The sequence below is a fragment of the Macaca nemestrina genome, chromosome 3 (assembly GCF_043159975.1).
Source record: "Macaca nemestrina isolate mMacNem1 chromosome 3, mMacNem.hap1, whole genome shotgun sequence".
Lineage (NCBI taxonomy): Eukaryota > Metazoa > Chordata > Mammalia > Primates > Cercopithecidae > Macaca > Macaca nemestrina.
Window position 1 is genome coordinate 25889400 of NC_092127.1, and position 12372 is coordinate 25901771.

General features: G+C 34.6%; 1 protein-coding gene and 1 long non-coding RNA gene across 21 annotated transcripts in view; one reads left to right on the forward strand and one right to left on the reverse strand.

Annotated features, from left to right (window-relative positions):
• Positions 1 to 5510, reverse strand: part of LOC139362289 (uncharacterized) — a 39884-nt gene extending 34374 nt beyond the window's left edge. The window contains exon 1 of the long non-coding RNA XR_011620856.1: positions 1515 to 5510. This is a non-coding gene — a long non-coding RNA (uncharacterized lncRNA). The remainder of the gene's footprint in view (positions 1 to 1514) is intronic.
• Positions 1 to 12372, forward strand: part of MARCHF1 (membrane associated ring-CH-type finger 1) — an 833115-nt gene that overhangs the window by 599012 nt on the left and 221731 nt on the right. The window lies entirely within an intron of this gene.

Consider the following 12372-nt stretch of genomic DNA (forward strand, 5'->3'; position numbering starts at 1 on the left):
CTAAAAATACAAAAAAATTAGCCAGGCGTGGTGGCACACGCCTGTAACCCAGCTATTCGTGAGACTAAGGCAGGAGAATCACTTGAACCAGGAGGTGGAGGTTTCATGAGCCAAGATGGCGCCACTGCATTCTAGCCTGGGTGAAAGAGCAAGACTCCGTCTCAAAAAATAAAAATAAAAATATCACATTCTAAGTTTTAATTAAACATTTCATTTGCTTCCAATATATCTCAAACCGATATATTGGAAGCAATATATCAAACCGATATATTGGAAGCAAATGAAATGCCATCTATATTATATATTATATTATATTATATTAAATATGTATTATATAATAAATTGCATATATCTTAAACTGATATATTAGAAGCAAATAAAATGCCTAAATTATATATTTTTATATATATATATGTATATATAAAATGATCTGGTATATCAGTTTAAGATGAAGAGCTAGGAAATATTCCATAAATATGTTATTTCAGGATACAGTCAGCTAGCCCCAAAATGTCACACTTGGACACCATGAAAGTGGTAAACTATTGGTTCCATGACTGAGGCAGTGGTGTTTAACAGGTGCTTACTGAAAAAATAAGGTCTGCATACATATTTCTCTATATATTTATTTATAAACTACTGATGTCAAGAATGTATAGCACACAATTTATAAATACTAAAAAAATATGTTTATGGTAAATTTTGTATCATTAATTTTCACAAAATGCTTTAATTTATGTAATATAGTTGAAATTAGCCTATGGCTACAATTGACAGATTAGTGTTGTAATGATAGGTGGTTTTGTTTAGTTAACAGTAAGATGAATGTGAGTCACTGAAAATGTACATTGGAATGTTATTTGGTCATCAGTAGTCAGTGATGAGTGTTTTCTTTTGTAAATTGATAATCGTCTTTGAATATCAGAAGACTATATTCCCAATTTTTATGGTATTTATAATATAATGACTATACATCAAATACAGCTTCACGCTTTTAAGTTTAATCTTCATTATTAATATTTTCTCTGCTATCTTAATTCTAACAATCAATGAAACAATAAACCAAGCCTAAATTTGTAGAATTTGCCAATTTCAGTGGTGTAAAGACTCTCACTTTGACTGACATTAGGGAACCCATGTAACCTCATTAGATGCAGAGTTGGTAAGGATGCACACTGATTTATAATAATTCCACCATACAGGTACAATAAACATGAAAAAACCTCAAGAGCTCAGATAACATTAAAATGTACTAAATAATTAAGTAATGAGCTTGAATATTTATTTTGTTTTCCATATAATATATTATAAGATTATATCATATGAATTCTGAGTATTGGCTGTGTTTAACAAACAACTGGTCACGATATTCAAGGTTTAACCTTTGGCTCTCATGAACTGGTAGAAGCTAGCTCCAGCATTCCACTGGTCTCAGGTTATGGTATCATAGTGACAACCCTCAGTAATGGAAGTGGGAAATGGTTGAAACTAGTCATACTCCCTTGCTGACTCACCTTTATGTCTAGTAGAGTTAACCTTATCATCCCTCTTGGGTTTTCTATTAATACATTTACATGGTCACTGCAGTCGTTACCAGGAAACTTGAAACCTTGAAGACACATAATATTCAGACAAGGATATTTCTGTAAAATTCTCTAATCCCAGTGGGTGAATAATTTTCATCACAAAGACAAATTTTCTTAACGTAAAAACTGTCTATTTATTAAGTTTTATCGTGTTCTTTGATGTGCATGTATGTCACTATTTCTCCAAAGAATTAGCAAATCTAGCAACCTTACACATTTTTCCTCTGTGCTAGATAATGTCAGCTTTTCATGCAAAGAAATAGTCATTTTAGCCACTGAAAATACTCCAACAAGCTTCTGGATACACTTTCTTACCCTTACATATTCTTTTTCATATTATTTATCTTATTAAATTGCTCTTCTGTCTACTAGTTATCTACAAAAGAAGCGTTGAGGTCATACTAATTTCCTATTTTTCCTTCATTCTTCACAATTTGTAAGTTACTAAGACCTGGTCTTTTTTCTTCCTAAGTCTCATTGAATCCAAGATGCTGGAACAATGCCTAGGCCTACTAAACCCTTAATGAATATATCATTCAGTAAGTTGACTTAGGCACAGATGAATAGAAGAAGGTCAATTAGTCTAGACCTTGTGGCAAAAGAGAAGGTTTACATTTTTCATTTTAGCTGCCTGCAGTGGTGTAGAATTGGAATGGTATTTAGTTCTACAAGAAAAATTTAAAATAAGAAATCTCAAAAAATATGGGAAAATGTGTGTTTTGTGGCTGATACATTTAGCCTTGTAGTTGTATCATCAAAAAAAAATTCACAAAGAGATTTTAATGTTGTTTCTTTGATTTAATTTACCTATTTACTTAATACACACTAGAATAGAATGAGTGACATTTGGGACTAAATAATTTACTGCCAACATGACAGTATGACCCATTAATTTGAAAGCAGAGCTATCAGAGTTCTTACTACCACAGCCTTCATTGCTATACAGTACATAACATTTCCAAACAAGATACTACTGTCAAATGATATGCAGTGTGTGCTGAAATATTTCTCTTTTTAACTGTTTGGGGTTTTCTCAGAAGTTCATAAGGGGGGAAAGTCATTCAGAAACCCTTCTAAAGCAGTAATTCTTACATTTTTGTTTGTCATAGTCCCAGTTATAAGCGTATAAAGTCTTGGATACTTCTGAGAAAAATGAGTATAAAAATGAGTATCTGCATATAGCAGACAATTTTACGTGAGATTTCAAGAAGTTTTTCAGTCTACAGATTAAAAATCAATGCTCCAGAGAAACTGAGTTTGGGCAAACCTTGGTAAATAAAATTAATCAACATTAAATCAGGGGAGGGTTAATTCAATCCTTGGACAAGACAAGACTGTCCTAGCCTGAGAATAAGCATGTTCCTGCTCAATGAATGAGAATGACATCTGAATAGGTATAGAAGTAAGGACAGAGTACAGGTCATGATCACATTTACCTCCCCAGGGGATTTGCTAGGACCCCTCCTTGATATCTGTTCTTAGAGATTTCATTAAGGATAGAGTGAACTGTAAAGATCTGTGGTTCAGATCCCAGAAAATAATTGCATCCTGACTGATTTATAGTGAAATAGGAACTATAAAGTGTTCTCATTTAAGGTTTCTCTTTTACTACATGTATAAAAAGTAAATGGTAAAATTGTGCTCAGAATGCTATAAGAACATTGAGGATTCCAATGACACGAACACACCACTTGTATTTTGCCTCTGTGGTTTATATTGTCCTCTGAACATTTCAATATAATTAGAACCTTGTTATGTGCAGTAGGAAGATGCACATAATGAACAGAAAGCTAGTGTAAGCTTTTAAAATGGCCATTTATGTTCTTATTATATCCCTACTCCTATTATCATATTCGTAATAACCATCAGGGAAGTATGCAGTAATAAACTTAACTTTAAAACAGTCAAACAGTGTACCAAGATTTCATATGTTCAGCAAATGCATCATAGATACATTATGTACATTTTTGATTACTAATTAAGGTAAGTGTGCTATTTGTATAATTTTAAGTAATTATAACATTGTTTACAATGGTCAAAGAAATGGTACTAAAGATGCAATTTCTTCTAAAAAATTCTGGAATACAAAAATCTTTTATTTACGTTTAGATTTACTTTTAAATACATAACTCCTTGTGTACATAAAGGAATTTGGACAATAAGGACAATTTTTTGGGGAAAAGTAGCATAAGTAATGCAATTTTTGCCTTAAATATCCAACTAAAAACACATATTTCTTTATACATATTCAAGGTAATTGTTGCATTTTTCTCTTGTTTCTGTATAGACATATTTATAATGATTTTTGCCTGTTTCCTAAGTAACACTTCACCAATTGTTAGAACCAATGTAATGAAAGTTGATTTTATAAAATGCCTGTTTATTAATCGTACCTATCACACATACAAATGGGAAATAAAATAATGAATAAATTGAAATATGTGAATAATTTAAAGTAAGAAACCCTGTTTTGAGAAATACAATTTAAGGAAGAGAGGTTTTACTTAAAAAACAAAGAAACCTGGAATTATACAGAGAATCACTTCAATATTCTAGCTCATTTAGTTAGTTAAGAGTATAACATTTCTATAAAGGAGGGTGCTTAATTCCTATCCTATTGCTTTAATTTCCATTACTTAAATAAAATAAAATACTATTTGGCCTGAAAAGGCTGATGACATCTGACAATATATTGGGAAATAAAAATGAGAGACATAAAGGCTTTATCAGTTATTGTTTTTTATCTCAAAGAAAAATTATGTGACTTCTATTTCAGTAAACAAATGTATTCAGTTCTCAAATCGAATGTGAAGAAGGGAAAGGAGGAGAGCAAGATGATGTGTTGTATTTGATGGTTGGAGAGTCACTGGAGAGAAATATTTTATTAGATCATAAATGTTCTCATACCATGTGGTGACTCTGTAGTGTGTCAAGTTGGCTAGGCTGAAGAACATTTCCCAGAATTCCCTTCACTGTGTGTTTCCAGTTAGGGTGGGCAACAAGAAGATTACTGTGGGGCTCATGAAGGGCAGCAGTGAAGCAGCAACTATTCTATCATTCATACATTCTGGCAATTACTTGCTGGCTGATCTCATTGGAGTGAGGCTTCACCCAGACCTACAACTTCTTCTTCCACTTAATATTCAATTATCCTTCTTCAGCTTCTATGACTCCTAGGCTCAAGGACAGTGGATCTCAGCTTCTACAGGACGCCAATGCCTTCAAGGTCACAGGCAGCAAGAGACGATATGGGTTGTGATCTGTTCTCATGGGCTCAAACTCATGCTTGGGAGCTCATCCTTGCTCTCTACTATTTTATATCCATCTTCCCTTCTCTACTTTCTGCCCTGCAGACTTTAAGTTCCACCAAAGCTTGAAGAAAGACAGCAGAAACCACTTAACCATCTCTCACAATTGTATAACATCAAATCTATATAACAAATCCCTTCATATACAAGTATATATTCTAGCAGTTCTTATATGATTACAATATGACTGATAAACATCAGCACTAGAAATTCTTATATTTTTCTCAGTTTAAAATAACTGTCCCACAAATACAAATAATATTTTACTTGCATTGTCAGTATTCTAAGAGTCATGTTTTATGTGTATCTCACTGGGTATATTCTTAGTTGCAGAAGTCTTCACTCACATTGTTAAACGTTTTCCGTGGAGTCTGGAACTTGGAGTTGGGCTAATAATCATGATGTTACAATCTCAACAAGCAAAATGTAACTTCATACCCATTTAAGTTAAGCAGAAATATGTTTACCAGTTGAAAAACAGTTTTCACTTTAAATGGAAAAATGAGCAGAGTAAATTTATAAGATGAAATATTGGCCAACCCATAATAAGTAAATGAGAAGTTTAAAAAAGTAGGTACACCGCCGGGCGCGGTGGCTCACCGCTGTAATCCCAGCACTTTGGGAGGCTGAGGCGGGCGGATCACGAGGACAGGAGATCGAGACCATCCTGGCTAACACGGTGAAACCCCGTCTCTACTAAAAATACAAAAAAATTAGCCAGGCGTGGTGGCCAGCGCCTGTAGTCCCAGCTATTCAGGAGGCTGAGGCAGGAGAATGATGTGAATCCGGGAGGCGGAGCTTGCAGTGAGCCGAGATCGCGCCCCTGCACTCCAGCCTGGGCGACAGAGCCAGGCTCCGTCTCAATTAAAAAAAAAAAAAAAAGGTAGGTACACCATAAAATAAGAGCGCAGGGAATTTCTGAGTTAGTTTAAAAAAAATACTGCTTTTTCATGCAAAGAAATGGAAATTTATATGTACTCAATTGTACATTATAATGATACCCAAGGGAATCGCCTTTTAAAGCAAATTGTATCTACAGTTCTGCATCCCTTAGGGAAAACTCGTTGTATTATCAATCTATGACTAGAAAATATTGTCAGCATATGTGCAAACTGGTAAATATTAGCCAAACCAAAAAGGAAAAACTCTTTCAATTACTTCAAGAAGAAAGTAAATGTATCACTCTCTACTCAGGTATAAGGAATAGAATAAACTAGTTATGTGTGGAAGACAGAATAATGGCCCTCAAAGACGCCTGCATCCTCATCCGTAAAACTTGTGACTGTGTTATCTTATGACAATAGAGAATTAAAATTGCAAATGGAATTAAGATGACTAGTCAGCTGATTTTAAAATAAGGCGATTGTTATGGATAATATGGATGGGCTCACTGTGATTGCGGGGGTCCTTAAATGAGAAGAAGAAAGCAGAAGAGTTAGAACCAGAGAGAGCATCATGGGAAGGAGCAGATCAGCCATGCTGGCTGCTGGCTGTGAAGATGGAAGGGAAACACAGGCCAAAGAATGTGGGCAGTCTCCTGAAGCTGGAATAGGAAAGGAAACTGATTCCCCCTTACAGCCTTTTGAAGAAACACAATCTTGCAGATACCTAGATTTTAGCCAGTGAGACACATTTCAGACCTTCCACCTCCAGAACTGTAGGATAATAAGCTTGTATTGTTTTAATGCACCGAGTTACTTGTAAATGTTTTAACAGTAATAGAACCTAAAACACATGATATCAGAACAAAATGAGTGATTGAAGTCAGCAGCTTTCAAAGAATGTTTGTGTGCTCATCAGCGTTATCAACCCTACCGAAAGTGAAGAGAGAAAATAGGAATAAATGGCAGTTAGATGAAATTCACATAAAGGAAAATGTTCCCATACTGAGAAAATCGTAAGGAAATTCTGTATTCCCAGGCTTCTAGCTTTTATAAAATTTTTAAAAAGTCTTTTAAAAAAGAAGAAAAAAAATTAACATGTGCAACAATAACTTACATCTCCACGTCCCCCACTGCATTATATCCTTTGATTATGCAAAGTTCATTTCAGCTCAATGTAGATTAAATCGAATAGTGACATTCCCAACTGGACCACCAGATGGAATCACATTTTAATTAACTTTTCAACCAGCATACAGATGTGCTTCTTGTGATCATTATCAACAAATCATTTGCTTTCAGCAAAATGAGAAACCCTGGTGGCAGATTATAACTTAGAATGATTGATCACATCATGAGATCATTAACCTTAAAATGCTCTTAATCATTTATTGACCAAATGAAAAAAAAGCTTATAAACCAGTATTGAATACATCTAAGGCACATTATCGTGTACTTTTTGGAAGATAAATATTTTTACAATAAAATAATAGTTGGTATGTGTGTATTATATTATTGACTTCCAAAAGAGTCATATGGCTTCTGAATTTAAGCTTCCATACATTAATAAAATAATAAACTAATACATCCTTTAAAAAAAACACTTAAGGTCTCTACTTTCCAAACCCTTACACATTGAAAAAGAAACCAGCATGAATAATTTATCCTTAAGTAGAAGAAATTAAGTGAATATTAATGAGCTATAAAGGATAATTGAAATTACATAGAAAGGATGAAACTTTATATTATAAAACTTATTACTTTGATGATTCAGTTCTTTTCAAGATGTAACGAGAACTCTAGTATCTAGAACTCTAGTAACTAATAACACTAGTAATAAGAAGTCTTTCCTAATATTTAAAAACCTTTTATTTGCTTATTCCAAATTTTATAGGTGAATGTCAATTTGTAAAATATATTATCAGTTATTGAGTTACAATAATATGTTCAATATCAAAGAAAAAAAAAAGAGGCATCTGTCTTTGAAAAGTTTTAGGCTGTGAGAAAATACAAGGCAGGCATTTTAGGAGGTCAGAACCAAGCCCACATTATTCAGTGTATCTTTTAAGGTATCAAGATGGACAGCATTTCATTATTCATTTCATCTTTACTCATAAAAGTTACAGCATGTGTATTAACCTAGGCATGAAATGTTCACTGACTGAATTGAAATTGCAATTTAGGCTTCTGTCCTTCAAGGATATTGGGATTCTTTTTACAGCACTGTGAGTAACCATGGAAAAGACACCTAAACACTCTGGATCTCAGTTTATTTTTCACAGAAATGAAGAATTTTTTGAATTTTAGTTAATATCTTAACCCCTTTTTTAAATAAAATATCACATATGACAGTCTAGTTCTTAAAGCTGACAATGGTTGAATGTCCTTGGTTGAACTGGAGCTGGGATGAGGAGCCTGGACCCCACTCACATTGTCTTGGTCTTCCCCTGAAATGCCTAAGAGGTGAGATTGGAAATCACTGTGCCTCCAGCCCAGCCCAGTCCAGCTGCTTTGTCTGAATGTAACGTTTTGGAATTATCAAGACAGTAGCAATGGCACTGCCAGCTGGGTCCTTCTGCCTTCCAGACTCTCTCATCCCTCAGCCAAGTGACTGGCCCAGGAAATCTGACTATGAAAATATTTGTTTTAGAATTAAAATATTCTAGAAAGAGAAAAATAATGAAAAAGAAAACAGTTTGTAGAAAAAGAAAATACTGCATTAAAAAATGAATAAAGCTTCTAGCTTTAATAACTCCTATTTTATCGTTTCCATCTCTAAAAATCTTATGCATTTTTTACTATACATAAACAGAAAAATTAAGTCATGAACTAAATAAATTAACTTTTACATGGAAATGATTACCCTGAAATATCATTTTGACCCTATTAATAGGCTGAACTCAAACTCCCTGTGAACGAATGACATCTTAGCACAATGAGGCATGCAAATGCTCCAGTCCTTAGTGTAACTCAGCCATTCTTTTGTCATGAACCAAAATGGCTATTTAATTCAAAGATCATGTAGTCAAACAAATATGAAATAAATTCTTAAAAATTTACGATCATATAGGTCAACAGAACCCTTAAATTCATTTATAATAGTTTCTTCTCAAGCTACAAAAGCAAGATTGGACTAATTTTGTGTTTCTATGGCGTTTCTATTTTTCTTCAAAGAACTATTTTTCTGTTCCATGTTTGCTGTTCCTGAGCTTATTAGCAAGAAACAAAAAATATTACTTATCTTCTTAGGCAATATTCTCTTCAGCTTTCCCTAAACAGGCATTCTTAGGATATAAAAAATGACATCATTATTATGGACTCACAATAGAGATGGGCAGAGGATCTGAATAACAAGCTGGATGTAGCCCAATCAGTATTGCTAATGTTCAAGATGTCCACATTTTCCCTGAGGTTTATTCAGAAATTCACTCACAGAAACTGTACAATAACACAAATTAGTGTTTGGGTGAGGTCCCTGATTTTTTCCTAGTTTCATGGTTCTTCAAGTCTCTTCACATGGAGACACCAACAAAATGCCAGGACATGGGAGAAGCAACCACGGAAACTCAAGGTTGCACACGTATGACCTCTCTAGTTCCAGAAAGAATGTTGAGAATGAGTTTGTGTTTGCCAGTTTACACAATGATCTTCTCCCCAGGGACTAAACTTTGCAAATATTACTGATTTAACAAAGATTTTGATGTAGGAAAAGTTGAGTTTAAGGAAAAAATATTGCAATTTCCATTTTCATTTTAAGTGTGATTCTTAAATCCATGTAAGTCTTCAATACAGCAAAGATGGGCAGCCCGTTTTTTCTCCATCCTCTTGTGTATGGCCAGCAAGTTTCTGAAGAAATAAATTTAAAGCCTTTTGAAAAAATATGTCCATTTCTTTTTCTCTCATATCCTGGCTTTCTTTCATTTGAGATATTTCTGCTTTTTTTTTTAGACATATCACAAAATACCATAATTCTAAACAAACTTATCTTAGGAATTTGAATATAAACAGGATGCTTATACTAGACACCTGAATATAAAACATTTTATTCAAATTTTACTTTATTATTCTCAGAACACATGAAAGTTAGATTAGCGTCCCAAATATTTTTTTTCCTGATCATTTTCTTTTTTTTTTTTTTTTGAGACAAAGTCTCACTGTCACTTAGGTTGGAGTGCAGTGGCGCTATGTTGGCTCACTGCAACCTCCAACTCCTGGTTCAAGTGATTCTCCTGCCTCAGCATCCCTAGTAGCTGGGACTACAGGCACGCACCACCACGCCCGGCTAATATTTTGTATTTTGTATTTTTTTTTAATAGAGACAGGGTTTCACCATGTTGGCCAGGATAGTCTCGATCTCCTGACCTCGTGATCAGCCCGCCTCAGCCTCCCAAAGTGCTGGGATTACAGGCGTGAGCCACCGTGCCTGCCTTCCTGCTCATTTTCTTAACTAACTTCCTTCTGTACCCATGACCTCTCTATACTGGTGTAGTAGATAGCACCCTGGGGTAAGAATTAAATAGGATTCAGTTCTGGTTTCAGCTCTATAACTTTGGACAAAGTATGTTTCTACGTTGGGTCTCAATGTTCAACCTTGTACATGGGCTTCTGTGATGGTCTGAATAGAAACTGTAGGTGAAAGTATCAAAGTTACTATGTCTGTTAAGTAGTATTTGAGTTGCTTTGAAAAAGTCACAAATATCCTTAAAATGACAAGCATTTAGAAGGCTTAGGCAATTGCTACATACACAGAGCAAGGTCAAATTATATAACAGAAGAAAATATATTTCACTGCTTCTTAGAGGGGGTGAGATTGGCACCAGTAAATCTATGAATTGTAGATAAAGCCCAGTAATTTGAATTAAACTGATAATTCAACATTGGTAATATCACTTACTTCGCTAGGAAGACAAAGCTCATGTACACCTTTACATAGTTGTCTATATCTTCCAGGGGATCTCTCATTCAGCACCAGTGTTATTGAGCTTGCTCAGTTTTCTGTCAAAAATTTAGATTCTTTGCTACCTCTCTTATTATAACAGAAATACAGCATGGCTTCCATACTTATTTTGGTGATTTTCTTTTTCTTTTCAGATGTCCAGTAGCTCAAGGTTCAACTTTGGGTCTTTTTCCTTCAGGAAAAAAAAAAAAAGAAGGGATCTTTGCCCTATGGTTTACTTTTTATCTTGTTCTCTATGATCTGTTCAAAATGTTAGTGTCATACCCAGCAAGACAGTTGTCTTCAGTGCTGGGGTTAAATTTGAAATTAAATTTACAGAGAAAATTAAGAGCCCTGGTATTGTTAGGGATTCAACATACAACATCTCTTAAGTTGATGTTTACCAACTATGATGTTTTAGGTAGGCTGGTGGAGGAGGCTTTACCTGCCATGAGAAATCTCTATCACCAGCCTTATGATGTGGTATACTTAAAAGAAGAACAAAAACTTTATTAGCTGTGATATATGACTTCCTGTCTGCTATAAACTAATCAGTAGGGGCAGCAATCTCCGTGTACATGTTTTATTGGCTTGGAAATTTGGTTAGACATCTAAACTGTTTGAGAAATGTCTGTACCTTTCTTAATAGCAACACTATTGACATATTGGACAAGGTAATTCTTTGCTGTGAGGGGCTATCTTTGCATTAAAGATATTTAGCAGTAACTCCTGCCTCTGCCAACTAGGTGGCACCACCACCACACCCCTACTAAGATGGGAAAACTAAAAATGTCTTCAGACATTGCCAAATGTCCCCTTGGGGGCAAAATCATGCCTAGGAAAATCATTAGTCTAAAACTTAAATAGATAGTGAGACTAGAGGCAAAATTGCAGTTTATCCGTGGACTCTTTCTGCTTCCTTCTCCCCTTCTCATTCTCATTCTTCTCATCCTTCTCCCCTTCTCATTCTCCCCTCAAGACTGCTTCCTTTTCTATTTGCCTTCAGGGTCCCATGTTTTAACTTGCTTTGTCTGTCCTTCTGTTATTAAAACCTAACCTCGATGCTTTTGAATTCTTGTTCCTGTGTAAGTATAAAGTGATATTTTTGCACTTTATCTTAAAAAAAGTTTTTAACAGGTTTAAATCAAAGCAATAAAATTCTAATTGTGGAATTTTAGGTGTTGAGGCTTTGCATGGTCTTGGATTTAGGTGACGGGAAGAATGGATGGTGCAAAAAAAGATTGATTTAACTTTCTCCCCAAAAAATCTCTAGAATGCATCCAGTAATCTGAGTAATCTACATCTTATCAGCTTTTCGTTATTAAGGAGGCCATATTATCAGTAATAACAAATTTATTCACTGACATATGATCCCATCTGAAGAATCCAGGATGTCTGTTCTTGCAAATTTCACCCTATGTAATAGGTATTTGTTGTTTTCCCTTCTACTTTTTATTCTATTATCTTCCAGTATTAGCTACAGATTTCATTTTGAATAAACTCCTCTTCCATTATTGGTTCAGGCGATCTGAAAAGGGAGAATCCCCTTCTAGCTGAAAGTGTGATGCCCACAACACAGATATAATCCAATAAGAGTGGAGACTTTGGCTTATAGGGATAGAGGAAAGCTTCTCTTCTTGCTGGGCTTGAACCAAGAATAA